This window comes from Sapajus apella, unplaced genomic scaffold (genome assembly GCF_009761245.1).
Source record: "Sapajus apella isolate SASKATOON/1434 unplaced genomic scaffold, GSC_monkey_1.0 scaffold7, whole genome shotgun sequence".
Lineage (NCBI taxonomy): Eukaryota > Metazoa > Chordata > Mammalia > Primates > Cebidae > Sapajus > Sapajus apella.
Window position 1 is genome coordinate 35,024,907 of NW_022436947.1, and position 21,954 is coordinate 35,046,860.

General features: G+C 48.5%; 1 protein-coding gene and 1 long non-coding RNA gene across 12 annotated transcripts in view; both read left to right on the forward strand.

Annotated features, from left to right (window-relative positions):
* Positions 1–21,954, forward strand: part of ATXN7L1 (ataxin 7 like 1) — a 268,063-nt gene that overhangs the window by 64,257 nt on the left and 181,852 nt on the right. The gene's annotated exons all lie outside the window — the stretch shown is intronic.
* Positions 6,750–21,093, forward strand: LOC116550346. Its single transcript, XR_004268352.1, has 3 exons — positions 6,750–6,829; positions 9,429–9,435; positions 21,083–21,093. It is a non-coding gene; the product is annotated as an uncharacterized LOC116550346 (long non-coding RNA).

A 21,954-nucleotide genomic window follows, 5' to 3' on the forward strand; every position in this document is an offset into this window, starting at 1 on the left:
TCTCCTACCCACATCTAGTCCACCAAGAAACAGGCTAGGTTCAAAACCAACCGCTTCTCCCACCTCCACTTCTGCTGCCCTGATCTGAGCCACCATCATCTAAATCACCATAAAAGCTAAGTATCAGTTCGTGTCACTCCACTGGTCAAAAGCCAGCACAGCTTCCCATGCCACTTAGAGTCATTGCCACGGCCTTTCCGCCACCCCCATGCCATCCCCGGCTTCAGGGACCTCTACGCTGGCTCACATTGGCTCCTGCACACAGGCTGGCCTCTTTGCTCTCCCTCATATGTCTGGGAGCGCCCCTTCTCTGGATCTTTGCACTAGCTCTCCCCTCTGTGTGGAACCCCATCCCTTAGATGTGCTCCAGCCTCACAATCGACTGTCTTACCTTCTTCTGGTCTGCTGAAATATCACCATCTCAGTGGCACCCTTTGTATAATTCCAGCCAGCCTCCCCACCCAGCCTTCTCAGCTCCAGTGTTTTTTCCATAACACGTTTCCCGTTCTATACTAGAATATTTATTGTTTGTCATTTGTCTCACCTGCTAGTATGCCTCTACAAGGCAAGGATCTTGGTTTTGCTCGCTGGTGTTTCCCAAGTGCCTAGAGCAGAGGCAGAGCCAGGACTGGGCCCAGGTCTCCCTGGCTCCAATGCCATCCCCTTCCTGCTATGAAAGACCACTTTGAACTATGCAAGGGTAGATCTCTCCGACACCACATCTCGTGTATTCTTCCTGCCCCATCTTTTGCTGTCATCCTTAGTGACTTCAGTATCTCTGTGAGCCTACTTGCTAAAATAGAAATTTTAAACTGTACAAAAAGAACATGATGTTATGTTCAAGAGAATGGAGTCTGGGCTGGATGTGGTGGCTCACACTTGTAATCCCAGCACTTTGGGAGGCCAAGGCTAGAGGATCATTTGAGCTCAGGAGTTCGAGGCCAACCTGGGCAATATAGTGAGACCTCCTCTCTACAAAAAATTTTAAAAATTAGCTGGGCGTGGTGGCATGCACCCTTCCTCCCAGCTACTTGGGAGGCTGAGTTGAGAGGATCACTTGAGCCCAGAAGGTCAAAGCTACAGTGAATGATGATCACATAACTACACTCTAGCCTTCCAGCCTGGGCAACAGAGTGAGTCCCTGTCTTGGGGAAAAAAAAGGAGTCTGGAGCCACTTACACAGCAGGTAAGCATAGGCACCTCACTTCACCTCCCAGTGCCTCAGTTTCCTCATCTATCAAAAGGAGATAATCATGCTAGCTTACCTCAAAGTGTTTCTGTGAGGGTTAAATAAGTTAATATATGAAACCACTTACCATGGAAACAGTGAGTATATCATTGTAAGAATATATATTTGAGTCTTGAGAACACTATGCTAAATGAAATGGGCCAGTCATAAAGGACCAGTACCGCCCAATTCCACCAATACGAGGTATCTAAGGTAGTCAAACTCACAGAAGCAGAGTGTAGAATGGTGAGTGGCAGGGGCTGGGGCAAGGAGGAAACAGGGCTGCTGCAGAGTGGGTGTGGAGTTTCAGTTGTGCAGGCTGAGTCAGTTCTGGAGAGCAGCTTTACAACAGTGTGCTTATGGTTAACAACAGATTTGTTAAGAGGGTAGAGCTCATGTTATGTGGGGCTTTTTAAACCACAACTTGTTTTTTTAAAAGGATGTAATGTATTAGTCACTAACCCTTTGTTTTATTGAATTTTCTCAGGGTTAAGGGACTTACCCAAGGGCTCTCAGCTTATAAATGAAAGTGGGTAACAGGAATAAAGTCTCTGACTTCTAGCGCTCCTTGCCCCGCTCCAAGTCAGGCATCAGTCCTTTCTGTCAAAATCCAGATTATGAAAGGACCATCGTATAAACGGCTCCGCGCTATGGGGAGGTGCGTCCACGCTTTCTTGGGAGAAACGCCCCACATGTTGGCTTCATAAAACTCTTCTATGCCCCATAGGTTGGGCAATGAGAAATAACTAATCCAGACATTGGTGTTATTGATGGGTGGCTAGGGCTTCCCAAACAGGGGTAGTAAACAAAAGAACCATCTTAATTTCGAGCTTCATTAGAACTAGCAAAGACTAAAAGTCATTTTTTCAAAATGGCAGTTGGTGCCAGGGATCTCTTCCCACCTGGAAGAGGCACTTGGTCTGTAAAAGCAGCAAAAATAAGTGTGTCTTTTATGTCGCTTGGGTAGAAGCTCCTGTCCCAATTAATTCTTATCTCCTCCCTTTATAAATATGCCTGGGCAAAGTGACATCCTAGCAGTTTCTTGTTTTGTTTTCTCTCTTCTTAACAAGGAATTCTCTCTGCTCAGGCATTTTAGGTGCTGATTTTTCTCATGTCCCAGAGATGCTTCTAATTAGTTGATGCTTCCTTCCCATAATAGTTCACCACAGAGAGTGGGTTTGGACTGGAGGAGGGAGCAATTCTGTCATCTTATCAAAGCGCCGCTGATCAGGTTGGCTTTCCTGAGTGCTCATTCATTTTTCTGCCTCTCTGGCAATGGAAGCAGCAAGCTCCTTGCTGAGTGGAACTGGAGGTTGCTGGGTCTTGCCATCTCCCCAGTGCTCGCCAGCACCCTTTGATGAAATGCTGCCTTGGAGCCTTTGCAGTAGAGCTCACTGGAGAAATGATCTCCTTCCTTTCGCATCAGTGAATAAACACTCGGCTGGGGATAATATGGCAACAGCATGCCACTGTCACCTTGTCCCTGAGTAACCTGGCACCCATCAGGGCTGCCTGCAGGCCCATGTGTGTCCCAGAGAGAAGGTATGTAAAGGCCTCTTCCTTTTCTCGCCCCCTTTAGGAGCACAAGTGACCCTCCAGGCCAACAATACAGCGTTGTATTCTTGGGTGGTTCTGACATTGCAGAAAGACTCTGTGGACACTAGAGATCCAAGAATTCTCCTCCAGTGCTTCAGAACTGGAAGGGGATGCTAGCTTGGGCCTTCTTTTAGGACTTGTATCAGTTAGCTTTTGCTGTGCGACAAACCACCCCAAAGCTTGATGGCTTAAGATGGGAAACACCACTTACTATGATCCTGTGGGTTACCTGGGGCCTCGGCTGGATGCTCAAAGGGGCGCTGCCTCGCCTGTTGGGAGACTGCTTGGTCTGGAGAGGTCTGGCAGGAACAGCTCACTTGTGCTCCTTGTGGTCCGCCCATACTACTGCAGGCCAACCTGGGCTTTCCACATGAGGGTTCCAAAGAGAGTAAGAGGGCACACAGACCCAAAGCACAAGTGTTTTATAAGTGTCTGTCACATTTGCTGATGATTGTTGGCCAAAGCAAGTCACGTGACAGCCCAGAATCAATGTGTGAAGGGAGCACCCAAGGGTGTAAAAATAGTAAGGGGTAAACAATTGGGGAGCCATTCCCACAACAGTCTACCCAGGAGTGCCGCGTCAGAAGGTGCGTCCTGTTCTCGCCCTGAATGGGTTTGTGTCAGTGTGGGGTGGCTCTTCCAAGGAAGAAATGAAAGGCTCTTTTGAGGCAGGGAAGCACAGTGGAGTTTGACACACAGTGTTAAAATTCTAAACAGCACTTAGCAGCAGTGTGGTGCCGGGCAGGTGACCGGACTTCTCTGAAGCCTGGGTTCTTCACCTCAGGCTGCTCTGGTCCAGCCTCCCTCTAAGGTTCTTCGAGACACTCACTGATGTTGGTGGAGCTGGGTGTGTGGCATGTGGTCGGCACCCAGTGTAGCTGACATGGTGGTGGAGCAGCGGAAGGGCAGGTATGCTGGGAAGTTGGGCAGTGCCAACTCCTGGGGCAACAGGTGGCCATTCATGCACAGAAGGCTTGGCTGGGCCCTTGGACAGCGGTGTGCCCTGGCCTAGGAGGCCAGGTGAAGATCACAGACAGGAAAAGAAGGCTCTGCTGGCTTCTGGCAGACTAAAAGCCTGTTCACGTATTTGTTGTTTAAAATGAAAACAAGTCACCCTTTCTTGGTTGTACATCCCCCACAGCAACGGCCCGTTGACTTCTACACCCTGTCTTTCCCCGGAACTTTCACTCCTTGTGCTTCCACCGTGGCTTCTCTGTGCCTTTGACTCTGTTGCTGGGTCTTCCCGGACACTTCCTCACGACTCACGTCCTACCTCTGCGAGCGTTCTGCTCAGCTTCCTTCACTGGCCCCTTCCCTCCTCTCATCTTCTTGTTATTTATTGGTGTTCCCCAAATCCTGGCCTTCACCCTGTTTCACAGAGAGAGTCCTGCACAGCCCCAGCTCGGCTCCCGCCTGCTCATGAGGTCCCCACTCTGTCTCCCTGGCCCCAGCTTGCCTCTTGGACTGCAGATCAGTTTCTCACACTCAGTAGGCTGCAAAACAAAGCTCTCTTCCCCATATGTCCTCAGTCTGCTCAGGCTGCCATAAGAAAGTACCAGAGCCTGCGTGGCTTAAACAACAGAGATTTATTTCTCACAGTTTTGGAGGCTGACACCCACGATCAGGGTGCCAGCATGGTAAGTGGACGGACGCTCACTGGGCAGAGAGAGCCCTGGTGTCTCTTCCTCTCCTTACAGGGGCACCGGTCCCACCACGGAGCTCCACTTTCAGGTCCTCATGTAAACCTCATCATTCCCCAAAGGCCCCATCTCCTGATACCGCCTCACTGGGTGCTAGGGCCTCAGCACATGAACACATGAATCCTGACGGGGCGGAGGGGACCCAGTTCAGTCTCCAGCACCATATAACCTGCTTTCCCATCTGTCTTCCCCTCTTCTCAGTAAGCCAAACCAGAAAGCCCTCAGTCATTTCCCACAGTGGTCAGTTCCAAATAAATGTCTCCTGGGTCCTGTGTCCTCTCTGTCCCTGCAGCCACTTCCCCCAGACCCTGCAGCACCTCCCTCACCTCCAGGCTTGGTCCAGCAAGTTCAGCATTGCTTCCAAAACAAACACCTGATCACTGCTCTCTGCATTCTCTCTCTCATACTCTTGAGCACATGGTAAAACCCTGCCTCACACCTCTCTGGCCTCATCACCTGCCCTTCCCCCCAGCATCCTCTTTCCCTGCTATACTCACCCGCCTGTGGCACCCTCACCAGGCCAGCACTGCTCACCACACTGCGCTGCGTTTGCTCCTGCTGTTCCAGCGACCTGGGCTACTCCTCTCCCTCCCCGCGACTGACTGGAAGCTTGTGCTCATCTGTCAGGAACTGACTCTGGGGTCATCCTGGTGAAGCTCTCCCTGCCCTATGCCGCAGCATGAGCCGTGCACGCGTCCTGTTTATCACTTGCCAAGTGTACTGTGGGCTTGTGAGTCTCAGCCTATCTCCTTTAATGATCCATGAGCTCCTTGAGGGCATAAATCATCTCATTCATTTCTCAGTACCCCAGTGTCTGGCATATAGTCAATGACAATAAATAAGTGTTGGATGAATGAATGAATGAGTGAGGGGATGAGGGCAGTAGGTGAGACCAGCAGCCTCCTGTTTCCCACACTGAATCACCGAAGTTCCCCGTTGGCACAGGTGCCACCAGCTGCCAGCCCCCTGAACTTCCTGCATACCCAACTTACCAAGCCCTGGAGCAGATGGCGTTTTCCTTCCCACCCCATAGCACTAGGGCCCCTGGCAAGCTCTCGCCTGCCTCCAGGAAAGCCTCTTATGGAGAAAGCCCTTGGCACCTTAGCCAGAGCTCATGGCTCCCTCCTCAATTACGCTTTGCCCTTTCTGCCTGTTTAATCATGTCACTTTATACCATCCCATTCTCTAACTGTCTGGCTCAGGTTAGCCCTTTATTACATCAGTTCGCTCTGCTGTCCGGCCTGTTTCATTGTTTTAAGTGTGTATTGTCGTCCTAGCGGATGCTCATTGTAGACAGAGCTGTTCTTGATTGATTCTTGGACATTTAGTAAGTGCTACGCCACGGGCGTTTATTCATAACTGAGCTCGGAGTTCTTGTCACTTCTCTGCCTGCTTGTCTCCCTTTCTCCCAGCTTCGCTCCTCTTTAAAAAGGCACAATGTCTTAAGAGTTAAGATTCAGCAGACTTGAGTTCAAATTTTGGCTCCACCGTTCCCAAACTCTAAGACTGGGAGCCAATAGCTTCACCTCTTTGAGCTTCTATTTCCTTATCTATAAAATGGAGCTGATGTCACCCCGGGGGGGCTGCTGTGAGGATTAAATGAGACAATCAATAACAGCACTTAGCACAGTACCTAACATGGAGTAAATACTCAATAAATGCCGGCTGCTGTGATTGATGTTTTTTTCAGTAATATTATTTTTTCAATAAATCTTGGCTTCAGGTTCTGTTATAGACTAGCCCCAGGCCAGCACCTAACACACAGGACAAGTTTTTGTGGAAATGTCAGGAAAGCATGCAATTGATTTCTAGAGCTACCCCTGAAACGCTTCCCCTTCCTTGTTAGTTGGAATGAGAGGCTAATTTCCCTAAGATGTTTCCATTCATCTCCAACAAGAGCTTCCTTCTTGTGACACAGCCCATGTTCTGAACCTTATCTTGGGGCAGGGTGGGTTATGCTGGCTCTTCACCTATACACACGTCTGGGACAGCCAGGCTCAGGAGTCCCTTCTTTTTTTTTGAGATGGAGTCTTGCCCTGTCAACTAGGCTGGAGTGTAGTGGCACGATCTTGGCTCACTGCAACCTCTGCCTCCCGGGTTCAAGCTGTTCTCCTGCCTCAGCCTCCTGAGTATCTGGGATTACAGGCACAAGCCACCACACTCAGCTAATTTTTGTATTTTTAGTAAAGACAGGGTTTCACCATATTGGTCAGGCTGGTCTCAAACTCCCGACCTTGTGATCCACCCGCCTCGGCCTCCCAAAGTGCTGGGATTACAGGCATGAGCAACAATGCCCAGCCAAAAAGTCCCTTCTTAATCAGGCAAGACAGATAGACCCTTTCTCTCTCATATCAGAGTTTAGGGCTTGCTTTCCTGGTTTGATTTGGTCTCAGCTTGGCTGTCACCTGTCTTGAAGGGCTTTTCTGGGAAGACAGCCTGAGGGACCTGACCAGGCATCCAGCAAGACTGCTCCAAGGCGAGGAAAGGATGCTGGGCCCCCGCTTCCAGTCTCTGGAGCATGGCCAGACAGAGGCACCCTGGCTAAGGAATGGCCATTTCTCTCTCTGGCCAAAGCTGGTAGAAGTCCTGCCCGCTGAGAGTCAGGTGAGGGGCAGGGGCACAAACCCTATTGAACACAGTTCTTGGTCCCTTTCCTGTGGATGATTCCTTCCTGGACCACTTAGCTGCCTCAGAGAGGGGACAGTATTATGGTCCCATCTCTGATCACTGGAGACGCAAATCAAGCACATGCTTCTTAACCCCTGACCCTTCTTTATCCCAGTTCATAACTGGGTGGAAATAGAAGAAATCATAGACTATTCCTATGGGAAGGTATCCTTGAGGGGAGTCTAGGCCAGTGCCAGGCTGAACAGCTACATCAAAGTTACCTGGAAAGCGTTGTGCAGATTCCAAAATGCGGATGCTTGCAATGGATGCATATCCAGAATTTCCAGTTCAGTCAGGATGGGTAGAACCCAGGCATCTGTCCCCTACGAGCTCCTGAAAGATTCCAGTGCCCAGTTAGGTATGAACCCACTAACCTGTCCTGCTGCCTTATCTCGCCAGCAGAGGTGGAGGGTGCTCTGAGGGCCCCAGGGAGGTCTCGTGCCTTGAAAAGTTGTTGATAAAGGCCCAGAGCACCGAGGATACTGCTGAAGTCCTGCTGCCTTCTCAACAGCCAGGGCTGGAGCCGTCCCTTTACCAGATAGGATCCTGGACATCAGGGTGGGGCCAGCAGGGTAGCACTGACTCACGGGGTCCCAGCAGGCCACATTCCCAGGGGAGCTGAGAAGGAGCTAGGGCAGAGAAGAAGGGCCCTTGGCCATTTCTTTCAGAAGCCTGTGGTATGGATCCATGGATGCCCTCTTTCTCTGCCCACTGCCCTCCCTGGGCACCCATAGCAACAGAAGGGCCACTCTTCAACCCACCACTGCCAGGCAGGTGGAGAGTGAAGCCCATGTGTTGTACCGAGTCCTGTTAAGAGTGTAAGTTGAAGTTGGCTGGCTGATGGATTTGACACAGAGGTAGAAAATAGATGTGGGAAGGCCGGGCGTGGTGATTCACACCCATAATCCCAGCCCTTTGGGAGGCCAAGGCAGGCGGATCACCTGAGGTCTGGAGTTCAAGACCAGCCAGACCAACATGGAAAAACCCCCTCTCTACTAAAAAATTCAAAATTTGCCTGGACTGGTGGTGCATGCCTATAATCCCAGCTACTGGGGAGGCTGAGGCAGGAGAAACGTTTGAACCCAAGAGGCGGAGGTTGTGGTGAGCCGAGATCACGCCATTGCACTCCAGTCTGGGCAAAAAGAGTGAAACTCCATCTCAAAAAAAAAAAAAAAAAAAAAAAAAGGAGACATGGGACAAAGTAAGTCTAAGTTCACCAATACAGACAACTCCAGCTCCTGAGTAGATTGAAGGAGTTTTGTCTTCTCATCTGGGCATTTGGCCCTTCTAGAAAGATGGAACCATCCAGAAATAGCCAGCCCTGACCCCAGCAGTTTACACTGTGGGCTGCTAGAATCACAGGCACAAACCTCACAGACAGGTCATGCCTCTGAATCAGAAACTGCATTTAAACAAGGAAAACAAAACCTTGTGATCCCTGGACAGCCCAGGAAGGGGAAAGCCCCAGGCTGCTGTGCAGGGAGCCTTCTGCCGCTGGGCATTAAGGGCCTGGAGCTTCAGTTCCTCTGGACTCTGTGGCTAGGCTGGTGGTGTTACAGAAAGGTGGGATCTTTTTCCTGGTAAGCAAGAGGCAGTTTGATGGCGCTATGAAAAAGCTTCCTCGGGCATGCAGACCTTAAGTAAATAAAAGCACAAAAATAGATTTTTTCAAACCGTGTCCTTCCAGAGCATAGTAGGATTTACTGGGAAATTGGATTTAATTTTCCCTGACTCACCTGACTGCTGAGTGGAGGAATTCAAAGGAAAGGTCTATGTTTCCCCAGTGGAATCTGCTGAAACAGGGCCAACTGCAGGGCTTACGGCTTCTTATAGGTGACCTTTTAAAAGGCAGCTGGGGGTATCTGAACAGCAGGCTGGGGAGTGGGGGCTGATGCTTAGCTAGATGCTTACCTCTGAACCTGGAGATGAGAGATTGATTGTAGAACCTCTGCCCCATCCACATGTTATAGATCTGTTTCCTGAGGTACAGAGGCCGCTGGGCAGTCCTCTGGAGAACAGGGTTGCTTTTCTAGTGGTGGTGAAGGATTGGCCCTGAAGCGCCCATGCCTTGACTCATTCCACTTGGGTATCAAGACTGCAATTTGCTAGATGGTTGGCCTGGTACTGGGGTTTAGGGTATGACCACAGAGCACGAGGGAGGGTTTCTCTTGAGCCAAGCTATGCGAATTAAAATGCTAGAACATCACTAGCATCTTAGGAGGGTTTTCAGACACCAGGCTTTAAGTGGCCCCAAACCTTCCCCAGACCTAAATATAATGCCATGGGCCACATTCCAGAGTTTGGGTTCCCACACAGAACTTTATTATGGATGAGAACCAGAAGTGTGCCAATATACTGCCTCTCTGAAGAAATATAAACGCCTTGATTTGTAGTGTTTGCCAATTTTCAAGGTGTAACTACTCCCACTGTGCCAATTTCAAACTACCAATGTGAAGTCTCTATGAAGTTGGAAAGAGGCATGCACAATTGGCTGTCAACAGCACACCACTGAGCTCATGAGGCTCCAACTCATATGTCCAAAGAGCTCACAAGTAGAGGTGCCTCAGAGGGCCAAACGGAACCATGTGCCAGGTGCACCCTCAGTACCCCTACAGGTACTTAGCTAACAGAATCTTCTCACTAGCAAGAACTTCCGCCTTACCAGATTAATACTGGGATGTGTCAGTGGGTGTCTCCACTTTAATAGTGGTCATAACAGGACAAAGATTGGCCAAGTTTAGGAGTTATCAGATCCCTTGAGGAGCTTATTTAAAATGCATCCTACTCGACTACACACCCCAGAGAATCTGATTTCCTGTATCTGAGATGGGGTCCAGTCATCTGTAACTGTCAAGGAAGTTGCAGGTAGCATTCACACTTTGAGAAGCCCTCATCTACTGTTTGCTCACCCTGTGGCTTAGAGGTCTGGAAGTTCAAGGTCTGGTGACTTTTAACAGTGATTTTATTCTTCATACTAACTGTTTTGCTCCAATGAAACTTCATACTAACTGTTTTGCTCTGTGTTTTTTTTAAGTCCTACCATACAAAATCTGATTCTAAACTATAATATGTATTGAGATCATCCCAAGTATCAGACATCAGACATGTGTTACCCCATCTTATTCTGACAACTACCCTATTATTACCACCCCATTTTGCAGATGAGGAAACCGAGGCCCAGAGAAATTTCCCAAGCAGGTGGTGCTAGAATTCCAAGTTCAGGCCATCTGACTCCAGAACCTGCATTCTAAGCATGATACTGGGCTGCCTCTGTAAAATAGTGTTCCTTTGAGGGTCTTTGGCTTTTTACTTAGCTAACTCAGGCTAAAATTCAGTTAAATTTCATGAGCCTTTAATTGAGTACCTATAAGATGCTATCACTCCTAGCAGCAACCTTACAGGGAAGGTAAGGCTTACTGTTTGCTGGAAGAGGAAAGGGAGATCCAGAGATGTTCTGTGGCTTGCCCTCTGTTGTACAACCAGCTGGAGGCAGAGCAGGAATTTGTTGCTCATTCCACTACCCCACAGCTGCCCAACTAAGTTTCCTGTGTGGTTCTTTAGTCTAAGGCAGCTTTGATTCATTGGTGCTTTTTTAAGCATTTGAGCACGTTTCTGGCAGTCTTCACTCTTGACTGATAAATGTCTGAGTCTGTATATAAAACAGTGTATGAATGGGGAAGACAGCCGTATCCACCACTATCTTTAAACACTAGGCAGAGGGGGCTAAGTGCAGCGCTAAGATGCAGAGGAGCGTGCAAATGCAGAGAAAGCGTTTGTTGTCTCAGCAGGAAGTGGAGAAGGCTCCCTGAAGGAGGTTACACCAAGTGGGACCTGGAAGGATATGTAGGATTTCGGCAAATTCATGGAGGGAGGAGTGGGGGATGGGCAACAGTGAGAGAGGATTTGGTGGAAACTGAAGCTGGGAACCCAGGGATTGGGGCCCGATCATATGGCTTGATGAATGTTGCCAACAATCTCCCTTTTTTCTTTGGCCCCTAACTAGTTTCATGCTTGACTTGTAATTAAGGACATTGTGATTTTTCTCCTCCAGCTGATCGATCTTATTTTCCATTACCTTAAAACAGCTTTTTGTAGCCTTTCTATGGGGGAGTTTTAATTCCTGGGCCTTTGTGCTTTAAGCCCCAGCACCTTCAAAGTGGGCTTCCAGGCGCATGTGACTTGCTTGAGGGGCCCAGATGTGCTGACAAACCCTGTGCTCCTTTCTGTTCTCTCAGAGCAAAGGTGTATTTCTATCCCTCTGCAGCATTGGTGCGGTCGGTAGCCAGTCCAACTGGAGTGGCTCTGGCTCCCTTTATAAGCACCCCCATTCCTAGGAGAATGCCTTGGGATATGTGTCAGCGGCTTCCTGTAGTCTGGCTGTCCCGGTGGCTGGAGTGCTTTGAACACTGATTCCCAGGGACCTTACACACTTCCTTTCCACTGTTTTCTGGCTCTGCCAAGTGGACACTGACCTTAGTGGAGCCAAATGGCACATTTACCTCTGAGCTCTGGCAGCATCGTTTGAGCGATTATTGTAATCTTGAGGGGGCTTGCGGGGCTCCTATAGCCTTGACTAAAGGCCTTCCATAGGAAAAAAAATGTGGCAATTTCTTTGCCAGTTAGAGATCAATCACAGCCAGAGCCAACTTCTGCTTTCCTCATGGAGAGGCTAACAAGTGCCACAGGATCAAGGTCTGTTGCCCTGGAACCTCTGAATAGGAGCCCACCGTGGCCAGTAGGACCCATGGAGACCATTGGCCTTGGGATCGCCTGTTATTCCTGGACTCTGGTCTCATGGATTCTGAGCAGTGCGTCTCTCCTTCATCCCTGAGTCTGCAAGCAGAGCGCTGATGTAACATCCCTCACTACTGAGCAAGGGTTGGTGTGTGTAACATGATGGGGGAATTTTCTGGATTGAACATTTTCTCGTGGTCTCCATCACATGTTCTGCATGACATTTGTAGTAATAGCTTGATGGCTGAGGCCTGCTGTGATGCAGTCTCACTGGCAAAGGCCTCTACTTGTGCCTTTACAAATGTCACACTTCCTGCATGTGTGAGGGACCGCAGGAGGGCTTCTTTATAGACTCTGCTTCCAGTGTAGCCCTGCCACGTGTCATCTGAGAAGTCTCTCAGGATGCTGTGTTGGGACAGGTGGTGCATCTCTCTCTGTGCTAGATAGATGCTGCTGCCTGGCCCCTCCTGAGGCCTTTCAGTCCATTTCTAAATTAAATCTCTAAACAGTAACAGAAGACTAGTGAGAACTGCTTTTGTCATCCTTGTTCTAGTCTTAGCAGAGCTGCGAGAGCCCTCAATCCAGGGTTTTGGCCCCCACAGGCAACTGATCATTCTCCCCATTTCTGTGTACGGGATTCCTATCTTTTTTCATCCAAATAGAAGAAAAGACTCTCAGCATGTGGATCTCAGGAAGCAGTATGGTGGATATCAGGTTCTTCAGTGTACCTGCAGGCAGCCTTTTTTTGATTCCAAAGCCTACTTAAGTGTCAGAGAGGAGGCTGAATTCAGTTGCCGATGAGGAGATCTTCAAGTAAGACTTCTATTTAGCACCTACTGTGAGCGGAATTGTGTTAAGGTGGGGAAGATGAAGATATCCATGAGCCTAAAGCAGGCATAGGCCATGGGAAGCCCTTTGCACAGTTATCCTCTTGGCTACCAAGGTCATCCCTGTTCAGCCAACGAGTGAGATCTCTGCCACGTTGGGCCCAGATTACCGCATTGTGCCTTCAGTTACCCTCCTGCATGCTGGCCGTGTCAGACGTGCAGAGTGGGACAGGAAGGGGTGGGAGAAGCCTAGATCTTCCAGGCCCAGGATCACACATGGTCTCAATGTCAAGGGCAGCCCAAAGTCAGGAAGTAGAAAATGGGCCTAGAGAGAGCATCCAAAAAACACCCACACCCATCCCAAACTCTGGCTCTGAGGAGGGCGTTGTTGAGGTTGGGGATGCAGAGTAGCTGTGTTTGCCATGGGGTGTGGGGAAAGAGCAGCCTTCATGCGCTTGGTATGGTGGGCATGGGAATAAACCGCTTCTCCACTGACGGCTCACCTGCAGCATGCCTTAGCTCCTCTTAGTACTTATCTTCCAAGGGGCTCAAAGAGTGAATAAATAGAGACAATTATTGACCTCGTAATCTTAGATAGCAGCATGGATATTAGGGCAATTTATTATCATTTACTGCTTCCCCTTTCGAGGGAAGAGAAAATGAACGAGCATGGAAAATAAATCAACTTCTTGGGAACCTCAGCCTAGTTAACATATTACCATTGATTAAGCAGCTACCACGTGCCAGACTGTTCGGCTGTGGAGATAGGAAGGGCGATAAGTCACAATTCCTGTCTTCCAGAAGATTCCGGTCTGGTGAAAGTCAGAGACATAAACCAGCCACTTCGTGACAGCCTTAGGAAAGCTGCCATCGCTTTGCTAAGGGAGGGCACCAGGAGGAGAAAGGGAGACTTCCCTGGGGAGGGGCCAGGTGAGTGGGAGAGATGAGAAGGCGCCATGGATAATAACATGTTCTATTTATTGCATCCCTTCTGTGTGCCAGCCCCTTCACAAATAAGTCATCTCATTCCCATGTGGAAACACAAGCTTAGAAAGGACTGTAATGTGAAATGCCAGAGTTGAACTTGGGCTTCTAGGGCTCTAGGGCCCAACAAACAGGCACTGCATTGTTTTTTTGTTTTTTTGAGACGGATTCTTGCTCTGTCACTCAGGCAGGAGTGCAGTGGCACGATCTCTGCTCACTGCCGCCTCCGACTCCTGGGTTCAAGAGATTCTCCTGCCTCAGGCTCCCGAGTAGCTGGGATTACAGGCACCCACCACCACGCCCAGCTAATTTTTTGAGTTTTTAGTAGCGATGGGGTTTCACTGTGTTAATCAGGATGGTCTCGATTTCCTGACCTCGTAATCTGCCTACCTTGGCCTCCAAAAGTGCTGGGATTACATGTGTGAGCCACCGTGCCCTGGCCTACAGGCATTGCATTTTTAAGGCCCATCTCTCATAGGTTTTGTTCTAAACTCTGGGCGAGACCTGAGGTCTAAGGGAGCATTGTGGGGACCCAGCACAGCCCCTTGGCCTCGATACACCTTGAATGCCAGTTTTTTGTTTTTTGTTTTTTTCAATGGAGTCCCACTTTGTCGCCCAGGCTGGAGTACAGTGCGCAGCCTCGGCTCACTGTAACCTTTGACTCCCAGGTTCAAGCGATGATCTTGCCTCGGCCTCCTGAGCAGTTGGGAGTACAGGTGCCTGCCACCACGCCCAGCTAATTTTTTTGTGTTTTTAGTAGAGACAAGGTTTCACCTTGTTGGCCAGGCTGGTCTCAAACTCCTGACCTCAGGTGATCCTTCCGCCTTGGCCTTCCAAAGTGCTGGAATTATAGGCGTGAGTCATTGCGCCCGAATGCTGGTCTTTAAAGGTCCTTCTCCTGAGGAAGTAGGGCTGAGACTGTCTCATGTGGTCGTGTTTTGTTGGGTGGTTGGGGTCAGGGTCGGGAAGGACATCCTGTTCATGCAGCCTGCTTCCACTTGCCCCTTGTGTTTCTCAAGAAGCTTCCACCTGCCCCTCGTGTTTCTCAGCCCGTACCTGCTACCAGGCCCAGCTCTGGGCTCCAGCCAGGGGAGGGGATGCCTTTCAGCCTAGCCCTGGCAAGAAGAGGCCAGGAGCCATTTTAGCCATTGGTTTGCAAAAGAAATAAAGCTTTGCTCCTGCCGCCTGCGCACACCCGCCCGCTACTCCCCTTGATGTTGGAGCGTTTACCGCTGCTGCTTGCTTTTCTAGTTCCCTTCTTTCATTTTCCTTTTGCAAATTTCACTGATTTTGAATCTCTCACAGTTGAGACCTTGGTTTCCAGAGATCTGAGAAACAGAAAGTGATCACATTTTCCTAGAGGGGAGCTCAACATTCTGCTGGGAAAGTGGGAGATGTCAGGCCTGAGGTCATTTTCAGACCCCAGCTTGTTTTTTTCAATGCATTCAAGGAGATTTGAGAGTTGGGGAACAAATAAAGTCATCCTGTCATAGCAGAGGAGAAATATTTTTGTATATTGTCTTAAGCTTTCCATGCAGTGTAAGTGATTAAAATGCAACTGAAAACTCTGCTAGCAAAAAGAAAAGGTAATAAATACAGTATAATGAGTGCATAAAGATTATTAAGGGAAAGGAAGACTCTTGGACCAGCCATTCTGTGTCCTGATTTGAATATGCTTGGAGTGAATCACGTATCCTTGAACCACGGTTGCTGTTCTTCTCAGCAGTTTGGTGCGTCTGAGTTCATGTAAGTGGAAGCCCACCAATTAAAACCACTGTCAGCCACCAGCACAGCTTTTTGATAGTTTTCCAAGGAAGTTCAGTGGCACCTGGTCCTCCGACCATTGTCATAGGTTTGTCACATCCATAGATCCTACCAAGATCTGTGGGTTCAGTTACCTCCCAGTGAGCAGAGACTTACTTTTTAGGCAGAGCTCCCATCTACTTCCTGGAAAGGGCTTGGTGTATTTAACACAAATACAACCCCAATTTTTTTTCATTACAATACCTTTTAGAGTAAGTTAAAATGAAAAGCATAATTTTTAAATTATATAAAATTATGTTAACAGCTATAGCATTATAGCATATGCCATCTTGATGATTTTGTAATTCCCTTGGCGACTAAGGTGGTTTCACAACCCTGAAATCTAAGGCCATTTTCAGGAGCTTTGTTATTTTTTCCAAGAAACTGGAATGTAAGGTCGTCTGATCTGCTGTCTTCTTTTTTCCCGCTGCGGGATTCTCTGTGGTGAGCGCAGATATCACTGTTTGCCAGTCGGCTGTCCGACTGCCTTCAAAGCCACGTCTGCTTCTTGCAGCTTCTCTGTACACCTGGTGCTTCACCTGGAATTCCTGCTTGCAAAAGGAAGGAATCAAGCCTTACTTAGTCTCTCTTAAGGTTTTCATCATTTGAGCTCTCACCAGTTCTTGCTTCATAATGTCAAAGTCTCGAACCTTGGAGGGTATCCAGGGGCAAATTCAAAGGCGCACAGCATCTAGCTTGATCCTGAATCCACAAAACCAGCTGTCTTCCTGTCTTAGAAACAAGTCCTGTATAAATAGAGAATTGGAGATGTCACCCTGCCTTTTTCTTAACTGTAACCATTTTCAAAAGTGAATATTGGATATAAAGTTTATAAACACATGACTTTGCTTGTCGGAAGTGTTCTCCCTAGAAGGCTGTTTATCTTGAATAAAATGCTGCTCCCATGCTGCCAGTTTCCTTTTCAGTGTTGACTTCAGAAGCAGTTTACCAACTACACTGGGAAGTCAGTTATTACTTTACTTTCGTAGGAACCATTCTATTGTCCCAAACTTTGTGTCTCCTTATATCACACCTGAGCTCTTATCCCTCCCTCCTCTGCCATCTGGGGGCGTGGGAGGCAGATTTCAAGGGGAGGAAGGCTGTGAGCATGGACAGAGACCTGGGAAAACCTCAGTGCCATTGGGAAGCAGGAGGAGTGCCAGACTAAGTTGATAACATGAATGGGATGGACTCTGCCATGAATGGGAACTGTACCAGAAGTTCAGTAAGGGGAGTGGGGGGCTGCTTGCTCAGAACAGAGGCACTGAGAAGAGTGTGATAAATTTATAATCGGCGCAGGTTTAATGCTACAAGCCTGACCTGTGAGTAATCTCCTGAATAACCTTTAATGAATAAGTATTAAGTTGATAGACATTGGAAAGAACTCCGGTAACCTAATTTCACATCCCCCACCCCACCCATGATGGTTTATAGCCTCTGTGTGCTCATTTGACACAGGAAGTGATCAACTTGTTTACCTGGCTGTGTTGGGCATAAGTTCTTAGGTTAATAATTGGTGCTGTAATGATAATTTTAAATCAATATAATGATTTCCATTTCTGTTCATAAAAACCAGTCTGCATCCCAGTGTGGTAGATGATGAGTATAACTTTCTCCATTTTATAGCTGGAGAAATCGAGCCAGGAAAGAGTGATGCTGGAAGGGGTACTAGTCAGTGAAGTGCTGGTAAATGTTTTAACAACCACCTCTCTGAGGGAAGAAGTCCTGTTCGTAGTGGGTGCTGATTTCCATCATGTAAATACTCCCACCTTGGCTGGTTCAAGCCACCAACATGGCATCACTGAACGCAGAGTTGGGGAGAATTGCACATAGCACCTATGAGCTGGTACTAGCTGGCTGCAGCATATAATTGGCACTGATGATTCCGTTACTGGCTTCAGGCTCTTGGATGACCACTGAGGACCAGCTCCGACCACTTTAAATCACAATTTAACTCTCAGACTCTGCTCAGCCTCTAACTGCATTTCCTTGAAGAATGTTTTTCAAACTTTGAGTTGTAACCCATTAAAGGATCCTGAAACTAATTTAGGGAGCTGAATGAGCATTTTTAAATGAAATAGAATAGAGTAAGACAAAAAGAATAGAACAGAACAGAAAATATCAGAGTGTAGTCTACATGTTTCAATGATAGATGATGGACAGATGGATGGAGGGATGGATGGATGGGGTGGGTGGGTAGATGGAAAGATGGATAGATGGATGGGTGAATACATGTCTGTAGTAGGTTGGGGTCAAAACTAAAAATACTGACCCAAAAGCAAATGTACGTCTGTTTTCTCATCTGAAAAATTGAGTTAGTGGAGTTGACGCCCCCCTGCCTGTGATCAGGCCAGAGGCTGACCAGATCACTCTGTGATATTGAGGTGGCAGTGCTAGCCCGCTATCTAATCCAAAGTGGATCCATTTGTGGGGGGGGAAAACAGGCAAAGCAGACAGGTTTGGCTTTGTCTCTTTGGGAAATGGTTGCACATTGTGTTTGGAACTGGAGAGAGTCCCATCTTCATTGGGCACTCAGCCACAGCCTAGAGAAGTCTCCCAGGAGCTCTCAGCCTTCCTCTGTCCACATGTGTACACATACACACACATGAATTTCTGCAGTCAGAAGGATCAACCTTCCTAGGTCTACTGTGCTCCAAGGGAACTAGTGATTTTTTTAAAATAAGAGAGGTAATAATGAAAGCTTTCTCCACACTCTTTCCTGAGTCCCTCCTGGAAAAAGGTACAAGGCCAAGCAGTGTTTAGGAGCCATCACAGCAACCCCATGAGATGAGACAGAGACTGTTAGCTCCTTTCAGAGATGAGGACACTCAGCCTAGGAAAGGCTAAGCAATGAGCCCCATGCTCCCAACCTTTCCTTCTGACCCCAGGCCAGTGCCCAGGCCAACAGCCCCTTCAGAGCCTCAGGACAGCCTGTTAGTCACCCAGGAAACCCTTCTAAACTGGTTTTCTCATCTGTGAAATGGGATGTTGTTCTATGTAAGCAGCATTTTGCTGAGAAAGGAGAAGTGGCTTTAGAGTCAGAGTATCCGGGAATCTCATCCTATTTTTTACAAATCACTGCCATGAGATTGCAAGCAAATGACTTTACTGTCATTCCCTTGCATGGAAAGTGGCGATGTTGACAACTTCAAAGGATCATTATGAAGATGAACTAAGATAACGTTGTCACATCACAAATCTGGAGAGAGATATATTAACATGTCAACAGTGCATATCACCAGGTGGTAGCATTACAGGTGGTTTCACTATTCACTTTTTTACCCATGTTTTTCCAGTGGTGCACCAGTAAATATTTAACAAAAGAAAAACAAAAGGCCGGGCGCGGTGGCTCAAGCCTGTAATCCCAGCACTTTGGGAGGCCGAGGCGGGTGGATCACGAGGTCAAGAGATCGAGACCATCCTGGTCAACATGGTGAAACCCCGTCTCTACTAAAAATACAAAAAATTAGCTGGGCATGGTGGTGTGTGCCTGTAATCCCAGCTACTCAGGAGGCTGAGGCAAGAGAATTGCCTGAACCCAGGAGGCGGAGGTTGCGGTGAGCCGAGATCGCACCATTGCACTCCAGCCTGGGTAACATGAGTGAAACTCTGTCTCAAAAAAAAAAAAAAAAAGAAAAACAAAAAGCCTAATTTGTAGTCTTTGCCCATTTCCTTGGTGTAAATACTTCCACCATGGCTGATTTCAAGCTACCGCCATGACGACACTGAACATGAAATTGAGAAGGGACATGCGTGATTGGCTCTCACAAGCTGGCACCAGCCCACTGAATGTTTTGCTTGGGGGCAAATTAAGAGAGAGAGAGAGCAAAAGAGAATTAGTTAGCAGAGCCCCTATCATTATGCCTGGCCTTAGTTCCCCTCGCCCCCTGCTCTCCCTCGCTGCTTTGTCCCCCAGCCCACATTGCTCTAATGAAACAGCACACTGCCTGTGAACGCCTAGCCATGTGAAGTGGTGGGCCTCCTGGGAGCCAGCTGCCTGTATTTGCTCCCCATCAGCACGGCCTTCAGGACCTGGGCAGCCTGTAGAGGAGATCCTAAGGTTGACTCACTGAGGAGTAATCAAGCAGACTCGCAGTCCTCTCACTTTCCACGGGAGACATGCTCAGAGCAGACACATGTGAGGTTGAGGCTGACGCTGCCCTGGAGGGAAACTAGGAAAAGCCTCAGTGAGTGAGAGGCCTGGAGGGGAACACATTCCCAGGTGGCCACACTGCCTAAGGAGCTGAACCTTTACCTTCCACTCACTGATGTAACAGACCTGTGTAGGGGTGGGGGTGGGGAGACGGGATGGGCTCTGCAGGTCTCTGGAGGAATACGGAAGAATGGGGCATCTGGCAGCCTGACAGGGCCCCACAGGTCACCCAGCATGTAAGAGAAAGGTGCAGGAACAAATTCCCCACCCGCTCCAGTGTTGAGTCTCAACCTCCCAGCACTTGGCAGTTTCTGGCACAAGAGTAGACGTTCAAGAAATTTTTGTTAATGCTTGGTTGGGTTTGTTTGTTTGTTTGTTTTTAATTATTTTTAATGATCACCTTTTATTCCTTCATAGCTTGACTTGTTGCAGAAGGGATGTCAGGCAGCCAAATAAATGCTTATTGAATAAATAAGTAAGTTGTAGCCCTCACCAGCTCCCGGTTTTACCTGTTCCTGGATATAAAATATGACTTTAAGTCGAAATGAGACAGAGTGTTAGTCAAGTTTGCTGGTAATGGTATTTTTCTTTAATTTCTTCTGTATTTTCTATATTTTTCCAAATGTGTTTTCAGAGAACTTGGATCCCTTTTGTTTTATTTAAGAAAATGAATATGTGTTACAAAAATAAACAACCTATAAATTAAAAACAAAACAAGAGTTGTGTCAACAGTTAAGGCCCAAGAAGAGTGGTCTCCATGGCTCTGAGGCTCTGTATGAGGGTCCTGCCTGCCCACAGGGTGTTGCTTGGACCCAGTATTGGGCTCGTCTCAGCCTCTCTTCCCACAGACTCCCCGCCTACCAGGCCCTGACTAATAACGCTCCCCTCCAGCATCTCCCAGCACACAGTGTGTGCCAGTCTTGGAAGTGGCAGTGGCGAGAGATGAGGGGAATGATAGGCCACGCCCTTTAAAATACAGTTGGGCCTGTGTCCTGGCCACCCTCTGTGAGGCACGCACCTGTATACTTTGAATGGTGAACTGTAGGGTATGTGAATTATATCTCAGCTGGGTTGTGTAATCCCAGCACTTGGGAGCCAGGAGGATCACTTGAGCCCAGGAGTTCAAGACCAGCCTGGGAAACAAAGTGAGACCCCATCTACGAAAAATGTACAAAAAGCAGCCAGGTGAGGTGGCTTGTGCCTGTGGTTCCACCTATTCAGGGGGCTCAGTAAATACTTACCCAGGGAATAATGGGTCATGACAGCAGCAAACGAGCCACTTGCCTAACCGCGTGTTCAGCAGACTCCTTCAGCCTTGGCATGTCCCTCGGGTGATGGGGAAACCTAGGCACTGCCGAGGCCAATTGAGGGCACCTGAAAACCTGGGGAGGCCACTGAGTTGCCTGCCCCCAGGCAGGCCAGGTCCACTCTTTCAGTCACAGCCTTCCCCCCCGGGCTAGCAGGGGCCTCACCCCTTGCCTGTGATAAAACTGCAGGTTCCATTTCCCTTGAAGCAGCAGGGCTGCTCCGGGAGCACAGAGCCTGGAGGCCTCCCAGGCATTTGTTGGGTTTGCACCTTCCCCTCCTCTGGCCTAGGATTGCACTTAGGGGAACGATCATGTTGGGGGGGTTTCATTAAAGTCACAGGTTGAATGTAGCAAATCAAAGTTCGGTGGGGGTTCTCAACCAGAGGAGATTGAATTCCCCCATAACCCCTGCCAGTGTTTATGGCTGCGCTCTCAAAGCCAGTCAGCTAAGAGGAGGCAGGGCAGAGGTGTCCGCCAGAACCCGTCTCCACCCAGTGGTGCACAGCTGTGACTATGGGTTTCTCGTAACTGGCCTTTTTCTTGTCAGATAGATAATTTTATTTTTATTTTTATTTTTATTTTTGGACAGGGTCTCACTCTGTTGCCCAAGCTGTAGTGCAGTGGTATGATTGTAGCTCAGTGCAGCCTTGATCTCCTGGGCTCAAGTAACTCTCCTGCCCTCCAAGTACCTGGGACCACTGGCACAAGCCACCTCAACCGGCTGCTTTTTGTACATTTTTCGTAGAGATGGGGTCTCACTTTGTTTCCCAGGCTGGTCTTGAACTCCTGGGCTCAAGTGATCCTCCTGCCTCCCAAGTTGGGATTACTACAATAATCCCAAGCTGGGATTACTCCACCCAGCTGAGATATAATTCACATACCCTACAGTTTACCATTTAAAATATACAGTTCAGTGGGTTTTAGTCTGTTCTCAGAGTGGTGTGACCATCTTCAC